At 37.8% G+C, this 17,866-nt stretch overlaps 1 protein-coding gene across 1 annotated transcript in view; it reads right to left on the bottom strand.

Annotated features, from left to right (window-relative positions):
- NKAIN3 (Na+/K+ transporting ATPase interacting 3) overlaps positions 1-17,866 on the bottom strand; it is a 196,749-nt gene that overhangs the window by 174,993 nt on the left and 3,890 nt on the right. Inside the window, exon 2 of the mRNA XM_009332092.1 lies at positions 12,160-12,240. The gene's annotated coding sequence lies outside the window, so the exon portion shown is untranslated. The remainder of the gene's footprint in view (positions 1-12,159; positions 12,241-17,866) is intronic.

The following is a 17,866-nucleotide window of genomic DNA, read 5'->3' as shown; positions in this document are numbered from 1 at the left end:
GAACTGAAGAAGTCTGCTCAAAGGAGTGCTGATAGTCATGAATAATAAACTCAATCACATCATCAACATGAGAGAGGAATTTCCCTGAAGGACAGCTGAAAAAGGAAAAGAAAGAGAGTATAATAATCCAGACAAGGAACAATCCCTCCAATTCCCTTGTGCATTGAAAAGGAGTTCTCAAAACCCATTCCTCTTATGGTGGTTAAATAAATTATTACATGGAAACCAAATGTAGGAGATAATCTTTGCAGTTCGAATCTTGGAGCAAGTTTAAGAGACTACTTCCTATGACCTACAGAATCAAAAGCCTTCTTCTAATTAAGACAGATTAACACAACATAAATATTAGGCATTCTACAACAGAAAAAATTGTCAAAACAAACATGTTGGAAATATATTTAAGGCTTACCCAAGGTATCCCATTGAACTAACTAGAGGTTTTTTGTTTGCTGAAGCCTTCAAAAGAAATTAATAGTGGGTGTTAGGCAGGGACACTGCCTTACTATAGTCCTCCTTATTGCGCACCAAGAAAGAACCACTTAAAAGGAGCTGAATGGCAAAATTTTCTTCTAGATGCTCTTTTGAAAAATCTCGTGAAAGTAAGGTTCAGGTAAGGCCCATCTGACTTAAAAGGGCTAAATGCCCACACCAGACCCCCGGAGCAAAGTCATTTAAGGCAGATGTTAATTCAGAAAGTTTAAGGCTATGCACATCTAATGCTGAGATACTAGAAAATCCTAAAGAACCAGGAAATCTCTGACTGGATACACAAGCTCTATGTAGTCAGCAAAATCACCTTGGTTGTCAAATGCAGATCTATGAAAAGTAAAACAAACTTGAATCCTCCCTTGCCTTTCCCCTAAATTAGGCAGCGTTTGTAAGTCCCAAAGGATGCAAGTGCAGTCACCTGGATGACATCTAGAGATGACGAGCAATCACCTGCTTCTCGTATTTCTTTTCCAGGTCAAAGATAGGCCCATGTGAACATGCGTATCTACCTAATAGCCTGCAGTCACACTACCATCAAGTCCCATAAGAAGCATTTGGCATACTTAAGACTCCGATGCAATTCAGTATCATCATTTCCAGGAAGGACTTTTTCGGATTCTATCACCAACAATAAATCCTCTGTACTTTCATCAAGGTCTAGGTCTGTCTTGCATGTAAATTATTACAAAAAAACATATATAAAATTACATTTTCTTCCAAGCAAGCATTGTCTTCAAATGGAGGAAAAAACCCCCACCAAACCAAAACAAAACCACAAAACCCACAAAAAATTATGAATCAGTACACAATTCCCTTCAAAACAGTAAAACTGTTTTAAAACTGGACATCAATTGAATGCAAATGTTTACTAGAAGATAGGTGAAATGACAGGCTTTCCCATAAATAGGAAGAATCTTTACTTGGCCAGTGTAGGAACTAAAATTCCAAAGGATACACAAAAAGAGGAAAATAGCACATAGAAATTATTAGCAAAAAACATAAATTTGACCTTAGCAGGCAATAAGTAGAGCCCATGCTAGCATCAAAATAAGTATACTGCCTCACGTAAGGGTCAAAATCTGTACACAGCAGTCAGTCATGTCAGTAGTTAGAAGTTGCTGGACAGTCAGCAGATGTGGTTGATCCAATGTATAAACAAGAATATGATTAAAGAAATAATCAAAATATCTTTCATTGCATTTTTGCCAGAAGGACATCACATTTAGAAAGAAGAAAATCAAAATCTCACCAACAGTCTTCTCTTTTTCTTCAATAAAAGCATAGCAATCAATACAAAATAGATCAAATTGTCAATAAATAGATAAAATAATACCCTGAGCAATCCAACCTAGGTTTACCCTTATCTGCAGATGGATTTGCCATACTTGCTTACAATCAAACCATGACTCACAGAAGTTTCCCTTCCTCACTCCACGAACAAGCTAATCATTTCAACTTCTCCATCCTTGTGCATTGACCCTCTTCTGTGGCAGGCACACAGCAACACCTATTCACCAGCCTCCTTATGGGTGAACTGCAGGGGGGGACAGTGAAAAACTAAGTGGCAAACAGACTCTTAATAGTACAAAAGTCACAGCATGTGCTGGAGATTTGGGATACCAAAATCCAAACTCCTGATCTAATGTGTAATTATAGACTGAAACATGATTTCACTGCAGTGTTTAAATCCTTTCACAAGAAGTAAGCATTGAATATATCAGAGCAGGAAAACACATATACAAATAATAAATAAACGTATTTAAGAAGCTGATTAATCACAACTGAACTATCACATAATGTGATGGATTCTTTGTGAATCTGAAAAATATGCTTTCCATTAAGAGACTAAAATTAAACTGAACACAGGGAAAATGAAAAAAAAATAAAATTCAACGATCTTCTGGACATGTGAGGTTAGAGCAGATGAATGGACAGTCCCTCCTGACTTTATATGTTCTGACTCCTTATTCTGTATGTTTTTGTTCTACACCTAAATACTCAATCCTTTCTCAAATTTTGTTATGGGCTTCGGGCACAGATATACTATAGGTACTCAGGGATTTACCCTCTCTGCATCACTAGCCATTGCAGCATGCACTCCTGCATCACAGGACCCATTTCAGACTGGGACTGCATCCTTATTTCTTTTTCATATCCAAAGGCACCTTTGGAGAGATTTTGCACGCTACTTGAGCTACTTAACTCCTCCCTGTGAGGCTGTACATATTTTAGCATTTATTTATTTTTTTTAGGATCTGATTTTTTTAAAGAAAAACTTCAAGATCCTAGAAATATCTGAAAGATTAAGCTAATGAACTCAATGAGTGTGATGTTTGTATTAATAAGTTTGTCTGTGCGGCAGTTAGCTAACCATATATATATCACACCCATCATTCCCAAAGCCAATCAACCATGGATATTCAATGGATTATTAAAAAAAAAAAAAAAAGCCACAGAGATATCATCTCAGTTATTTAAACCAATGAAGATGATGGTGGCCTACACTCCAAATGTCAACCTTAGAGTTTAGCACCAAGGGGTTATGAAAGGACATCAACTCTGTTTGAAAAACATATTTTAATGGTGCTGATAGTGTATAATATTATGAACTACTGTAAATGTCACCTGAAAGGGTATGAAATATAATTTTTGCACCATCTGGAATGTACTCCTGATTAAGTTGTTCAGCAATGTGATTGTACCACCTAAACAAACTAATTAACATCAGAATGACACATTCTGCAGTTTCGGTGGCATTTATCTGTGTCCCATTTGTTCCACATAATTTTTTTTCCAGAATGACCTTATGCTCAAATTGTGCCACCAAGCTAGCTGCATGCTAATTTTCCTTCCAAGAGTAAGCATATATTTCATTAAAACTTAAATGGTGCTACAGCTTTACACAGTAGAATGTAAAACAGACTGAATAACAAATTACTTCGGTTACATGAAATCTGGAACATCAAAAAACAACTACAAAATCTCTTCAGAAAATAGAAGTCTTTGAGGCCAGTTCATTGTTGAAAATTTTGAATTGGAGGAATGTGCACTGATTTCAATATTAGAGCACTAACAAATCAATACTTTTCGGCTCTTGAATTTGTTTTTTTTTTCTTTTTTTTTTTTTTAAGAAAGCCTGTATTAAGTCGTCATCTTAAGCACTCTGCAGGTAGCATTACTTGAGTTTTATTTTCAAATGGCAAGAACAAATGTGTAGTTATTCCCTTTTTTGGCTGAGAAATGTAAATTGCAAACGAATAGATAATTCATTTTTCCACAGCTTCACCATTATGAATTCACAGTTCATGGCTAAACGTTTTCTAACTTTTCATGGAAACAGTCATTGTATTCTAAACAAAAACTACCACATGCAGTTTCTGCTCCTGCACGTACTGATGTCAGCCTACTACAACATCAAAAAATACTGTTTGCAAATACCATTGAAAGGCACATCACCAACACATTGAATCCATGATTAACGGTACCTAATACCAGCCAAGGCCAGAGCTATTATTTTGAAGCGCTGAAATGTTGTTTCTGTTCAATATTACACTGCATAACTTCGCAGTAAATTGGATTCCAGGTTTATTGCCAAAGTAATTAAAAATTCAAAAGGTTGCTGTTTAAACAGAACATTATGGAAAAGTATTAAATACAATTGAACCTGGAGATTATTCCTCTTTATGGTGAGAGAGCAGCAGGATGGGAGGAGCAACTTGCATAACAAAGGTCATATTAGAAGTTCATATTTTAGCAAACACATTTCAGTGGAACATCTATTGTAGGAAAGGGCACAAGAATAACAAAAAGGAGGCAGCTGGTTCTAAAAACTTGGTTTTTTTTAAAAAACACCTGTTACTTCTGAGAGCTGGTTGAAAGAAAAAGTGAAGGCCAAGAGAATTAAATGGATTATATGATGCAAGCATTAAAACTTATATTGGGTCTGTTTTGCTTTGCTGCTATATTAGTTTAAGTCTATTTACTTAAATGGTGCTTAATTAGCATTCCTCCTTTTTCCCTGTCAAAGAAGATTCTGGAACATCATTACTTTAAAACAACAATTCTTTAAACCCTTTTGGAATAGTAAAGTTGGGGAAGGAGGAGGCGGCAAGAGGGTCCAAACCTCAAAGAAACAAAAATAATCTTTTCATGAGGTTTAATTTCTGCAAGCTGATTTTATTAGCGCACACACTAGGAAGAGATTATATTTAACTACTGCTATAAAACTTGTCATTTGTAATGTCTAGAAACTGCAGAATGCCTACAGCTACATCCAGCGCTTTAGCATGATCTGTTATTGTCCATATCACAGCTAGTAGCAGATGATGGCATCAGCTGAAGTAAATGGACATATAGTAGCAGGGAGAATAAGAAGGTCGTGGGTATGTAATCTCCTAAGGCCCGAGAGAGATGCTGACCAAAAGCAGCTGATATGAATCAGAGATGTGTGGGAAGAAATTCTCAGCTGAGTTGGACATAAATGCATGCACCATGTCCAGCAGCGAAGAAATATACTATTATCACTCTCACATTGTCCTCAGTGAAGGATATGTTGCTGTGAAAGGCAATGATTTGTGTTCAGTTAAAAATCCATCAACAGAACAGAAAGCATGAGTCTTATCTGTAACAGATGCCTAATCTCTATCAGGAGTGAACAGCAATGACAGCATCACCTCCCACTTGGTGTCACAGAGCTGAACACCAAAACCCCACCTGCACACGCTCAAGAACTGTTGTCAGCCACCTTGGAGCCTCCACTGGGGTCCCCCATTTTCTGTGTTCCTACACAGTTGCTAGGAAAAAAAGCCAGAGACACCCCAAGCTCCCCGGCTGGAATGTCACTCCTGACGAAGTTAATAAGACTCTGAGTTGATTAAAGATGAAGTTTTGAGTCTTCAACTTGTATTCACTTTTTCATTTTTTAACCCTCCTACCCTAAGTCATCCATGGACGCTAACTTGGGTTTTTATCTTGACAGAGGCTTATTTCTATAGATTAAAAATGGCGGGGCAGAAGAGCTACCTAGATCACCCCACATCGATATTCCTTTACTTCATTCTTCAGAATATCCAGTGATGAGGCTTTGTAACAGCTTTAGATCCTATTCAATGCCCTTCTTATTAAAAAGCTTCTCCTGACCTCCAACCAAATCTTCTTTGCCACGTGCTCAGCAAATTATTTCTTGCCCTTTTTCCCAGTGGATATGAAAAAATCTGATCACTTTCCTCCACATAAAAATCACTTACATGTAAGTAGATGTATTATGCTCTACCTTCAGCCTTCTGCTTAGACTAAGGAAATCCTCCTTGCCCCCGCCCCAACTGTCCCCCACTGATTTTTCATATAGGTTTTATTTTTTTTAAGTTTGTCACTTTTTCCTTCTCTCCTATGGATGCTGTCAACTTTGTCCACGAGCTTTTTGGACTGGGCTACGCCATAGAGCTAATTATAATGCTAATTATGCCAAAATAATTGTCTCTATTTTCTCACTTACATCAGCACAAGTTAGAATGAGAATCACTTTTTCTTTCATATTGTTAGCCTAAATTCAAGCTATGCTTATGCTCTTATTTCATTCAAAAAAGAGACACACAAGCATCTCTATTAATTACAAATTAGCATTGGTTTTGAGCTTAACTTACTCCATTTGAGATTATTAGATATAATTGTACAACAATTAAGGATTGACTGACATGCACCAGATGGAATAAATTGGATTCCAAAAGCAGGCAGGATAAAGTCCACATGATTAGCCCCCATTCTGATGTACATATTTTGTTTAGGAAAGAGTATTAAGTTACCGTTCCCACAGCGTTTTACAAAGTAATTTATTAGTCCATTTTGTCCTCGGACGGAATAAAACATTATTTTTAACAGAGTTATAATTCTATCCTCTGACTATAGATCCTTATAAAAGTTTAGTCTATAGTTCTGACTCCAGTTTAATAAATTTGGCTGGGAGCCCTAGAGACTTTGAGCTTCCATTGATAAAAGTAAATAATACTAGAAAAAAACTGTGAAAAAAGATTGTTTTATTAATTAACACATGCAAAATTTCCTTTGGCTTCAGGGGAAAGATTAATGAAGCTAGTGCCATCATAGAATCATAAAATCACCATAGAACCATAGAACGGTTTGGGTCGGAAGGGACCTTAAAGATCATCTAGTTCCAAATCCCCTGCCATGGGCAGAGATATCTCCCACTAGATCAGGTTGCTCAAAGCCCCATCCAACTTGGCCTTGAACACTTCCAGGGATGGAGCATCCACAACTTCTCTGGGCAACCTGTTCCAGTGTTTCACCACCCCCAGCATAAAACATTTCTTCCTTATAGCTAGTCTAAATCTACCCTCTTTTAGTTTAAAACCTTTACCCCTTGTCCTATTACTACACTCCCTGATAAAGAGTCCCTTCCCATCTTTCCTGTAGACCCCCTTTAAGTGCTGAAAGGCCACCATAAGGTCTCCCTGGAGCCTTCTGTTCTCTAGGCTAAACAACCCCAACTACCTCAGCCTGTCCTCATAGAGGAGGTGCTTCAGCCCCCTGTTCGTCTTCGTGGCCCTCCTCTTGACACACTCGAGCAGGTCCGTGTCTTTCTTATGCTCAGGGCCCCAGAGCTGAACACAGTACTCCAGGTGGGGTCTCACCAAAGCGGAGTAGAGGGGCAGAATCCCCTCCCTCAACCTGCTGGCCACGCTTCTTGTGATGCAGCCCAGGATACAGTTGGCCTTCTGGGCTGCGAGTGCACATTGCCAGCTCATATTCAGTTTTTCATCCACCGGTATCCCCAAGTCCTTCTCTGCAGGGCCGCTCTCAATCGACTCATCACCCAGCCTGTATCCATGTTTGGGATTGCCCCAACCCAGTACCAAGTTCTCAAGTTACAGACGTAAGAACTAGTAATTGAAAAACACAGGCAAATTTCAGTTTTCATACAGGCATTTTTTTCAGTTCACATTCACCTAAATTCAAGACCTAAAAATAAGGACCACATAATAAACGTAAGCTGTTTTAGAAGCAGTTTCCTACTGAATATGAGTGTTTGTCATGCAAATCCTTGGCTAAAAGCAATACAACAGATGTAGTTGACAGAGAGCTCAACCTTGAGAGCTAAACTTAAAATAATCCAGAATGAAGCAAAGTTCATGCTCAAGAAGCATGCCACAGAAAAACTGGGCAGAACAAGCAGATACATCATAGAAAAAGAAAAGAGCTCATTGATCTTGCCCAGCTGCTTAGGTAAGGTATATCAAACAACAAGAAAGGAGTACGCAGTACTGGGGGGCTGCTATACATTTACTCGGTAAAGGCAGTAACATGTGCAAACAAATGTCACTGTAACCCACCATAAAACAAGCAGTAGAAAAATGGTCTATCAAAAAGTATCAGCTGGCAGAGTGAATGATAAATACAAGGAAACACAGCTATTCTCATACTGGATCTGAAATACTGGAGGGATACAAATGATAGAAATATTAACAGTGCAAACTAAATAAATGAGGTCTCCTTTGTAACATAAGAAGTACATAAAAATGTGTTGCTGGGGATGGAGGGCTGGCTTATACAAGTTAGCAGTTCTCTTGTCCGTATTTAAGAATAACATAAAAAACTTCAAAATAACAGCTTCTGGTATTGTATCAGGTAAGACACAATCAAACTTTATTTGCAAATGTGCTTTGGAGTATTTTTTTTTGCCTCTTATTGCCTTGAGATTTGTGTTTATGTCTATACATTTGAAATTGTCTACACCCTCGAACGTGGCAATTAGAACACATTTTCATTTCAAGACATAGAATAAGATCCAAACAACTAATGAGCTCATGTATGGATGTAGCAATCTGTCGTCCTGCAGTGGAGGATTAAAGTATCATGTTATAATAGCAGCTTTGTTTCTCTCATACAGAGTGGTTAACACTAAAAATTATGCTTTGAATTTTATAAAAGTAGTAAACAAAAAATACAGGCAAATTTCATTCTTCATACTGGCAGCTTTTTCACTGCTAAAATCAGAAATGAAAAAAAGAATTAAAAAACCCTAAGTTAACACAAACAAAAAAAGAGTCATAGGGTTATATTTATTTTATTTCTGATCAAATACAATTTCCTCAGCCCTGAAAAAGCATTAAAATTTTATTCGCACATCTGTAACAAGTGAAAAAAGAGCGTCACTTATACATTGTTTATAAGGTAGTTAGAAAGGAAACCTTTACTCATTAGCTTTCTACTTACAACACCCAGCTGTGGGAGAGCCAGGTTTATTTCCCTTTCACACCCGAGACAACTTCAATCCATATCATCCTTTTCCCAGGAGATTGCCCTAACTACCATACTGTAGTTATTGGGGGTGCTTTCAGAAAAAGCTCTTCTGTGATGCTTTCCCTCTTTATATAAAATAATATGATATTAATCGGAGCAGGGACTGAAACCCAAGTGAATTCCTCAATGACAAGCCTACAGCCATACATACAGTCTTCCAGTTCTCAGCTTACCCCTCCCCATCAGCTTCCTCCCCTCAGGTTTACCAGTTTGGCCCTCCAAATTAATTAAAAACAAACTTTGGTGGGCATTTGGGTATGTATGAAATTGCCTTCCCCCCCCCAAATTATTTTAAAACATGAAATGTGTTTTCAACTAAAACTATACAGGTTTTCCATGTCACTCTTGTGAAGAAACATCATACTTTTCTGAAATAATGGAAAGGATTAAGTCACATACATTGTGTTTGACACTGGGAGGGTACCTGGCAGAAGTTTTCGTAGTTCTTTACCAGGAAAAGTTTAAAGATCTTGGTGTACTAGATCCATAAACTTTAAACTAAATACCAAGCTGTTCCTTTAAAAAAAAAAAAAAATCTGTTTACCAGGAAAATCTGAACATTATGCATTATAATTGAAGGAAAAATGTTTCCTTCAAACTCTCACAGCAAAGAACAGGCCTAAATTACCTATATCCTTCTTATTTAAATTTTCCATTAACAGTAGTGGAAATTCTTGGCAGAATTCAAACAGAGAATATTCAAAGGAGATTTTCCTTTCCACCACAAGAATAAGATCTGAGCAAGATTTCAGCGGTGGGGGGTTTTTATTAGGACATTTGAAAAGTCTGTCCACGTTGTATGCGTACTCCATGTGAAGACATTGAATTAAAATTACCATTTAATATTGCACCAAGTTATATTTTCTGATAGTATTCATAATCAGAGACCTAATAAATTCACAGGACTCCAGGCAACGGCTAACTCTGCTTCTGGTCAGAGAAAATATAAACATGATAGTGCTTAAAAACAAACAAACCAAGAGAAATCAGTCAGCTGCCAGACAGCATCATAATTTTCCCTGATAGTATGTCAACAGAAGTTAAAAATTATAATCAATCTATATTCATTTCAGTAACAAATCCTTTTTTAAAATGGAAAAATAGAACAATAGCAAGAAACAAGGTGAATACTCCCTGCCAAGATTTCAACGCTGGGAAAATAGCCATCCTTGAAAAGCTTCTGATGGCGTTTGATTTCCCAACCACAGTAACGTACCTTGATAACAGCACCTTTCTGTCATGCCTGACAACACAGGAACATATTCATGGAAAGCAATGATGAAATTTTTAAGCTAGCACGTTGGGTGAAATGTGGGTCCCAATTAAGTCAGTGTCAAATACCCATCAATTTGTAAATACCCAGGATTTTCTGCATATGGTGCAAAAAGACCTCAGTCTCTTGATGACCATATAATCTCTAGCATAGTTTTCAGAAACAGCATTAAATGGTCCCCAAATTCCACGGTTTACTGAACAAAATTCTTGATTCTATCATTACTAACTCGGTCCCGATCCTAGTGCCTTTGATGTAATCTATACAAAAGCAGTCAACTTCTACAGAAATAATTTTGTGTCTATCGCCTCCTTGAGAAACTACTTTTCAAATGTTGTAATTATAAACCACAAGATAAAAATGCCACCAAAATTCTGAGATCAACTGAAATACATACTAATAAAAGTATTATCATCATTATAAGTATATTCTAAATAATATAATCATTGCTGAGTAGTATTTGTGCTACTATTTCTCTGCATTGTGATTTGTCATATATGTTAAGTAAGAAGACCTAAAAGTGAAACACACTGCTGAAACTGGAAGATACAAGATTTCAGCTCATACTTGCTGGTTTATAATCCCCTTACACTAAGGATATGATCAGAATGCTTTGCAATCAATGGAAAGACAACTCAAATTTTCAAACTCGGGTCAGACTAAAAGTTTTGCTTCACTTCCTAGGCACTGAGATAAAAACACTAGTTATCAATAAAAATATAATAGTCACTATAAAAACAGTCATCACCCAACTGATTGAAAAAATACAAACTGTATGTATAATGAAAATGAACAATTGCTTTGGCATTCATCACTTCCATGTGTTGCTCTTCCTTCATCTAATAGATTTTTAAGTCAGAATATACCAATACGATCATTTGTTTTGATCGTCTATGAAATGCATTAATTTCCTCATCAAGCCTATGACTTCTGGTGAACTACACCATATTTGGAGAAAAACTAAACTGTTGTAGCTTTTCATTATGAAATTTTATCACCAGAGGAATCTACCACTGAAACCTTTAATTTTAATGGAATTTTAACTGGGTAAATTAAATTTTATTTCTTATTAAATTGGTTTCATCAGTTTTCTGTTTGTTGTTAGCCAAAAGCTAGGAGCTTTAATGCTGAACCCAAAAAAGTATGTAGCTCACAAATGTTCCCATCTGAACTGAGTGGAGTTCACAATTCTCTAAAAGTATTGCATGAATTAACAGTGATGAAGTTCATATCACTAAATCTACAACTAATAACGGGGACATTTATTCTATTAATAATACCAGAATCCGCTTGCGCTATGGGCATACCGTGCCTGGAATCATTTAAGTATGAATGTGGTAAACAAAGATCAATATCATCTATGCCTAACAGGAGGATAAAAACCTGCAGAAGAAGTTGTATGGAACTCACTGTAGATACAATGCTAAATACAACCTACGCTAACGTAAGTGCTACTTTGTACAAACGCAACATGTATCTCGATGCTTCCAGCAAACATTTCTGCTCTAATAGGAAGTTTGAATAAGGAATCAGTGACCTAGAGCATTGAGTGTCATGTAAAGGAAAGTTTTATTCAGATGTGGAAAAGTCATCCTTTGCCATTTGTGCTTTTTTATAAAGAATTAACATTCTCACCGTGAGACCAATTTGCTCAACAAGTTATTACACTAACCTTCTTAGTAGTTTTCTTTAGCTGCTTTCAAAGTAGACTCGGAAATTCAGATACATTTTTCAAACACACTTGAAAATTCAACCAAAATGACGTTGTCTGTTTTTCAACAATCAAAAAGAACCTCAGATTTTCCACTGAATAACATGTTTATCCCCCGCTCCCCACCCCCGATCGTACTTCAGAAGGCAACTGTAATTCAGATTCATTGCATTTATGTACTTCAAACCCATGACTATTTACTATCAGAGAAAAGTTCAAACACTGGAGTTCTCATCGGAGGGGAACTCCAAAGGTCAAACTGTATGTTCAAACAACTACATTTTTCCTCTGTGATTCCAGCCTTCTAAAATCTGAGAGTTCTGCTGTTAAAACACCCTCCCATAAACCTGAAGAAGGATAAGTGACCTACCTTAGAAAGTCCGCCTACTTCCAAATAGAAGCAGATAATGAAAACATTCCAGGTGACCCACAGGGCAGTCCACACCGTGTACTAAACACAAAGCCGGATGAAAGCAAAAAGACAGAAAAATGAAATGTGAAGATGAAAGAGGTCTTTATACTGAGCAGATCAATAATAAAAAACCTGATATCAACAAGCATTGTTCTTCTGGGAACAGAAAAGCGCAGAGAGTTCAGAAAAGGAGTTCTCCCTGTAGAAGTCCTCTAAGAACCATAGGAAATTACAAATCCAATATTCATTGCTGCTCTAAATACATACCGATAAAACAGATTTATTCTTTACAGTTTTACACTATCCTACTGATACCAATTAAGTCCAAAATGCTGACTTAAACACTGGTTTTGGGGCAACTGTGAGTCATTCATAAATCATGATTTAGCTCTGTTAATGGAGATTCCAGAATTGCAGTAATTTAAATAAGCAAATATTATTAAAATATTTAAATATTATGAAGAAAGACACAGAACACCCCCCCCCATCAAATAAAACAGAAGATCTGTTGGATCTATTGGAAAATTTGGATATTTTTCAAAAACAAACAGGTAAAGGTGAAATCTGATCTCTTAAGAGTCTTTCAGTAGAAGGTATTTTAATTACATTAAAAATAGCTCACTACTTGTCCAGCCCTTGTGGCCATGAACCCGATCCTACAATGCACCCTTAATAGGTGAACGTAGCCATATCTCATCTGGGTTCTCCAGTGTCCTACCCTAGTGCGAGACTGAACTCATACTCCACCCACAGCGTGAATGGGAGATTAATTTGTCTACCTTAAATCATCTTTTGCATTTTAATTGTCAGCATAATTGACTGGCACTATTGCCTTACAGATGCAGTGTTTACCTAGATATAACTGCAAACTACGCCCAATTAACTCTCCAAGCAGTACACCTCAGAAGTTTCTGTCTGACAGGCTACTGCCACTTTCCATTTGTGTGCTTATAACCTTCACAATGGAGAACTGCTGCTAAGTGCCTTTGCAAGTCTAATTAGCTGTGACCAGGTGAGGCTAACATGCTATTGTTTTGCTTCAGTATACTCAGTAAAGCTCAACACCCTAGTCTACAATACGCTGGATCCCATTTCCATTGCACGGGTGCCACCAGCTTGGCTTTCTTGGGCAGCCTGGGGTTCCTTCCCCTCCCTGTGATGTATAATGAAAGGTCCAGGTGAAGAGGGTTGAATTTTTCCCCGCTTTGATTACCCCCACATGCATACAGTCATTTCTGTACACCAAACAGGTTAACTGCTTTAATTTAATTTCTTACGAGGTATTTAGGCAGTTTGGAGATAGCTATGGCATAAGAAGTAGGTCATTGATATACAAAATGATAGTTACACACCTGGGCTGTTTCCTCTGGCTTACAGAGAAGGGCAGTGTGGCAACTGAAGGCTGGGTTATTATGGAACAGTCAAAGCTGCTGTGGTCTGTAAGCAGTATAAGGTCTGTACGACTAATAAGATTAACTTAAAAGAGGATATCAGATTTTACCACATTTGCTGACTCTGTAGTAACTCATCATAAGCTCCTGATTTTCCAGCGTATGTCCTCAGAACATTAGGTGCAGAGTGTTCAAAATTAATGAACACTTAATACAAGCCCAGCTGCTCATAAAAAGCAGATTTCAGAATATTCAGGAGAATTCCCCTTCTTAAGAAAGAAGTTTTTATCTGTCCGTGAATGAAATCTGTCATCACAACAACGGGAAACCTACTTGATCTGCCAGGCCAAGCCAAATGTGCTAATGGCCTCATTCTGTCCCATGGGCACCAATGACAACTCTGAACCATGCAGGCAAAAACTGTCTGAACATGCTTTCCCAGGCCAAGCTAGGCTGTTTTACACAGTCAGGACCTGTGCAGTCCCTTATCTGCCGTGACGATTACTGAAAGGGAAGTGCAGCTGCAAAGCAGGGGTGCACCTTGAAACCCAGCTGCTGCGTAAGGGAGAGCTCTTCCTCACTCTCACTGAACTGCAGGAATATAAACTTAGGCTATGTTTTCTTTAAGAACATAATAATTACATATTCAGTAATTGGTACTACATAATTTTTAAAAGTAAGAAAGTTTTTCTCCGCATTTGAAAATACATTTTTTTGGCTATGCAAGTAGCAGATTTTTTCCTTGTATAGTGTCATAGGTACTTAAGGAAGAGTACATTAAAAGAAAAGTTTTGAGACAGCAAAAGCAAGAAAGCAAAATCAGGAAATATCAGGACTCTGGTTATATTTGCGATCTTAACTTTTCTCTTTTGTGGATGTGCAATACAATGCAAACATTAATTAAATCATCGTAGGTATATTTTTATTTTAAAAGACCCTACCTTACTCAATAGATTTTATGAACAGCTAACTCAATACTTCATTTCTCTTTGTTGCTCAGACCCTGCTCTGAAGACAGAATATTAATTTCCTCATGAGGTTTTCTAAGATGCTCATCACTGTAATGTGTGAGAGCTGCACAAACATTAACTAATTTATTTTATGTTGATACAGCTCTCAGAATGCAAATGATGTTCTGATACATGCAGAGATTACATTCAGAAGTATTCATACATTATAGGCATCCGACTTGAGATGCTTAAAACTTCATTTTTCAGAACACTTGGGGTTGTACAGCACTCTGCAAGCTCAGTGTTCAGCTCCCTGTGGCTGAGCATTCAGCGGTTGTGCAAATCAGACCAGAAGGTCTCAAGACAAGAACCCAGAACACAAGGGGAAAACAAAGCACGTGAGAAGGTTGGTTTAAGTTACTCGCTTTGTGTCAAAAAAGGTTTCGGTAGTTGAGAGCAGAGATAGCACTCAGAGCAGCCTTCACAACAAAAGCAACCCTTTTTTTCTTGCTGTCACATGCCTCATTCTTCCCATGTCTTCTGTTTTCTGCAAATCAAGTTTCTATTCTATAGCTACTATAACCAGAAAACCTGCAAATGTCTGTCCTTTCTATTGCAACTGAGGTGCCCCTAGAAAAAAAATCGGTATGCATCCACTCAGTCCAAACTGCAAATATATAAAAGGATCACATTAAGATTGCACAGGAGGGTTTTAATAACAGCTTTTCTTAATTTTTGAGTGTTTCTTCCTGAAAAATTTGTAATACTTTCTGAACATTATGTGTATGTAAATTTATGTGTATGTGCCTTCAAGGTTAAAAAAAAAAAAAAAGGGAACAATATTTCATCATGTGGCATCACACTAACACCTGCTTGGGCTGCTACGTGAGGCTTAACTTTTAGATCCATTATGAAGACCTCTCCTTTGAGCTAGCAGAGAAATGGCCTGCAGCCCCGGGTTGTTGTCCTTTGCGTGAAGGGACAACAGGCAGGGGAAGGTGTCATGCACGCTGGCAGACATTTGCTGTCAACGGAGGAGTGGTTAGGGTTTGAAGCATCAGGTTCACACTGAACCTCAAGGTTAATTTCCCTCCCAAGGAACCTCACCTAACCTGTTTCATGACCTGACCTGCCATTCAGCCTCTCCCACCCCATGTCCTGAATGCCACCCTGATGGTCCTGCTGTGTCTGCTCACTCTTACCCCGCCACACCCAGCGATTCCTGCCCCAGTTCTTTGGCCACCCACATTCAGTGCCCCCCGCCCTCCCGGATCAGCTGGTCTCATGCTCAGCATCACAACCCTCACCATATCTGGCATGAAGAAGGAATTTTCCACATAGGTTGAATCAATAAGAAGAGTTGGGTTTTTTATTTTACAGCCCATATGATGCACTACTTAAAAATCATTTTCGCCTAAGAGATTCCTTCTGCTGGAAGGACCGAGGACACTGGTGATAATCTTTGCAGATTTCTCCCCATGTATGCTTTCTTGCTTTTCGTCTTTTGCACTAAGGATTGTATACTATGTGGTGTGAAGAAGCATTTGGAGTCTTATAAGTTACGTGGAGAGAGTACTCCCTAAACCTTACAGGTTAAATGTCTATTAAATTATTGTTCAACCCAGTAGGTTCCTTTCAGATCCCCTTTCTTAATGCCAGCCTCTCTAGAATAGTGATATTGCTATGCCCCTTTTGAGTCTACAGGTCATATTGAAACTGATGCAGAGATACCTTTCATATACCAGTGAAATACAACCACTTCTAGAGTTAAATCATTGGTATTAGATGGGCACAATGTCACAAAAAGAAAGGGTTAAGGAAAAGTATGAAGCATGGCTTCTTGAACTGAAAGGTAAGAGAGAAAAGGGAAATTTCTAAGTTTGGCTATTACACGGATTGTGGGATAAGTTTAGCTTTAATAAACTATCTCAAGTGCATATTTAATCTGAAGTGCAGCACCTCCTCTGACAGTGTCATGGCATTAGGGGAAATGAATGTTGGCTCAGGCATACTTCAAGAGAAAGGCAGCAACTACTGAGTCATCAGATCGTCCCCTGTAATAATACCTGGCTGTGCCTCAGAAGCATCAGTACTTACAGAGCTCTACTTAGTCATATTTGTGAAAGATGACAAGGAAAGTGGCATAAATCAACATGATGGAAGAGTAACAACTCAGGACTTACCAGGAAGGATATTCAAGGAGTAATTTTGGATGCCTAAATATTTCACACGTGTTTTGAGTGTCTGTATAACATTTGCTTGAATACTGTGTAAAGTATCCTGTACAGCTTTTCTTCTGCCTTTTTTTTTTTTTTTTTTTTTTGAGAAACTGCCTCCTAGCTACTCAGGTGTACACATTGCCTATATATCACATTATTTAATGGAATAAATTAAGGCAAGCAAAGCAGAGATTTTCACCTTATATTCCACCTATTTAAGTGTATTATTTTCATCTCTCACTGTTCATTAATACATTTATGTTCAGCTTTGGGCCAGGTTTGTGCAATCTTAGCTATATGACTCACCGTTCATAAGGCTTTTGTAGTCCCATATCAGAAGTAGGAGAGGGGAAAAAAAACAACTTTAACAAGTACCCTGTCATAATTTTTAATCAATTTTAACAGCCTGAAAATCTTGCTGGTGATAGCAAGTTCTGTCAAGAAAGGAAAAGCATGCACAGGGAAATGGATCACAGCAGAGCTCTGGAGCTGCGTGACAGGTGTGTTACAATGTAGTTAGAACTGAAATTTAGCTGTTTTTTCTTCTTTGCAAATGTTTGAGTAAGTTTCAAAGGAGCTAATATGGGAAAATTAGGAATCAGCTCTGCACTTTTATGTCCCCTGGGAACTGTGCACCGATTTAATTCAGCCACAAAGTATTCAAGTACTGAAAATAGCACATCCACTTAGTGACAGGACAAATTGTTCACAAAAATTGATCTAAATTAGAAATTAATACAAAAACTATTAGAAATAATTATTGGATTTAAACTAATTAGGACACTTGGAGTTAATGCCGTTGCTCCCTCTCTCTGTCTGTGTTTCCTAAGCTCTGAGGACTCAGAATTTTACCTATGAGCAAGTGAAATTCCAGATTTATTTCAGAATCACCATCCTTATAGTCCTATTTCTGAAGGGTAGCCAGCTGCTTCTGTGTTCATCCAGCTTCTATCGCAGCCCTCACTGAGCTACATAGGTCTAGGTACCTGCACCAAAAGCCTGCTCGGTTGTGTCTGCAGAACTACAGTCTCATACTTGACTGCAGTATAGATCTGCTTCCAGTTATGGCCCTACATGTAACACATTTATTCACTTGCTTTCCCAT

This window comes from Pygoscelis adeliae, unplaced genomic scaffold (genome assembly GCF_000699105.1).
Source record: "Pygoscelis adeliae isolate BGI_AS28 unplaced genomic scaffold, ASM69910v1 Scaffold98, whole genome shotgun sequence".
NCBI lineage: Eukaryota > Metazoa > Chordata > Aves > Sphenisciformes > Spheniscidae > Pygoscelis > Pygoscelis adeliae.
Note: the sequence above shows the minus strand (reverse complement) of the source record. Positions and strands in the feature narration are given on the sequence as shown.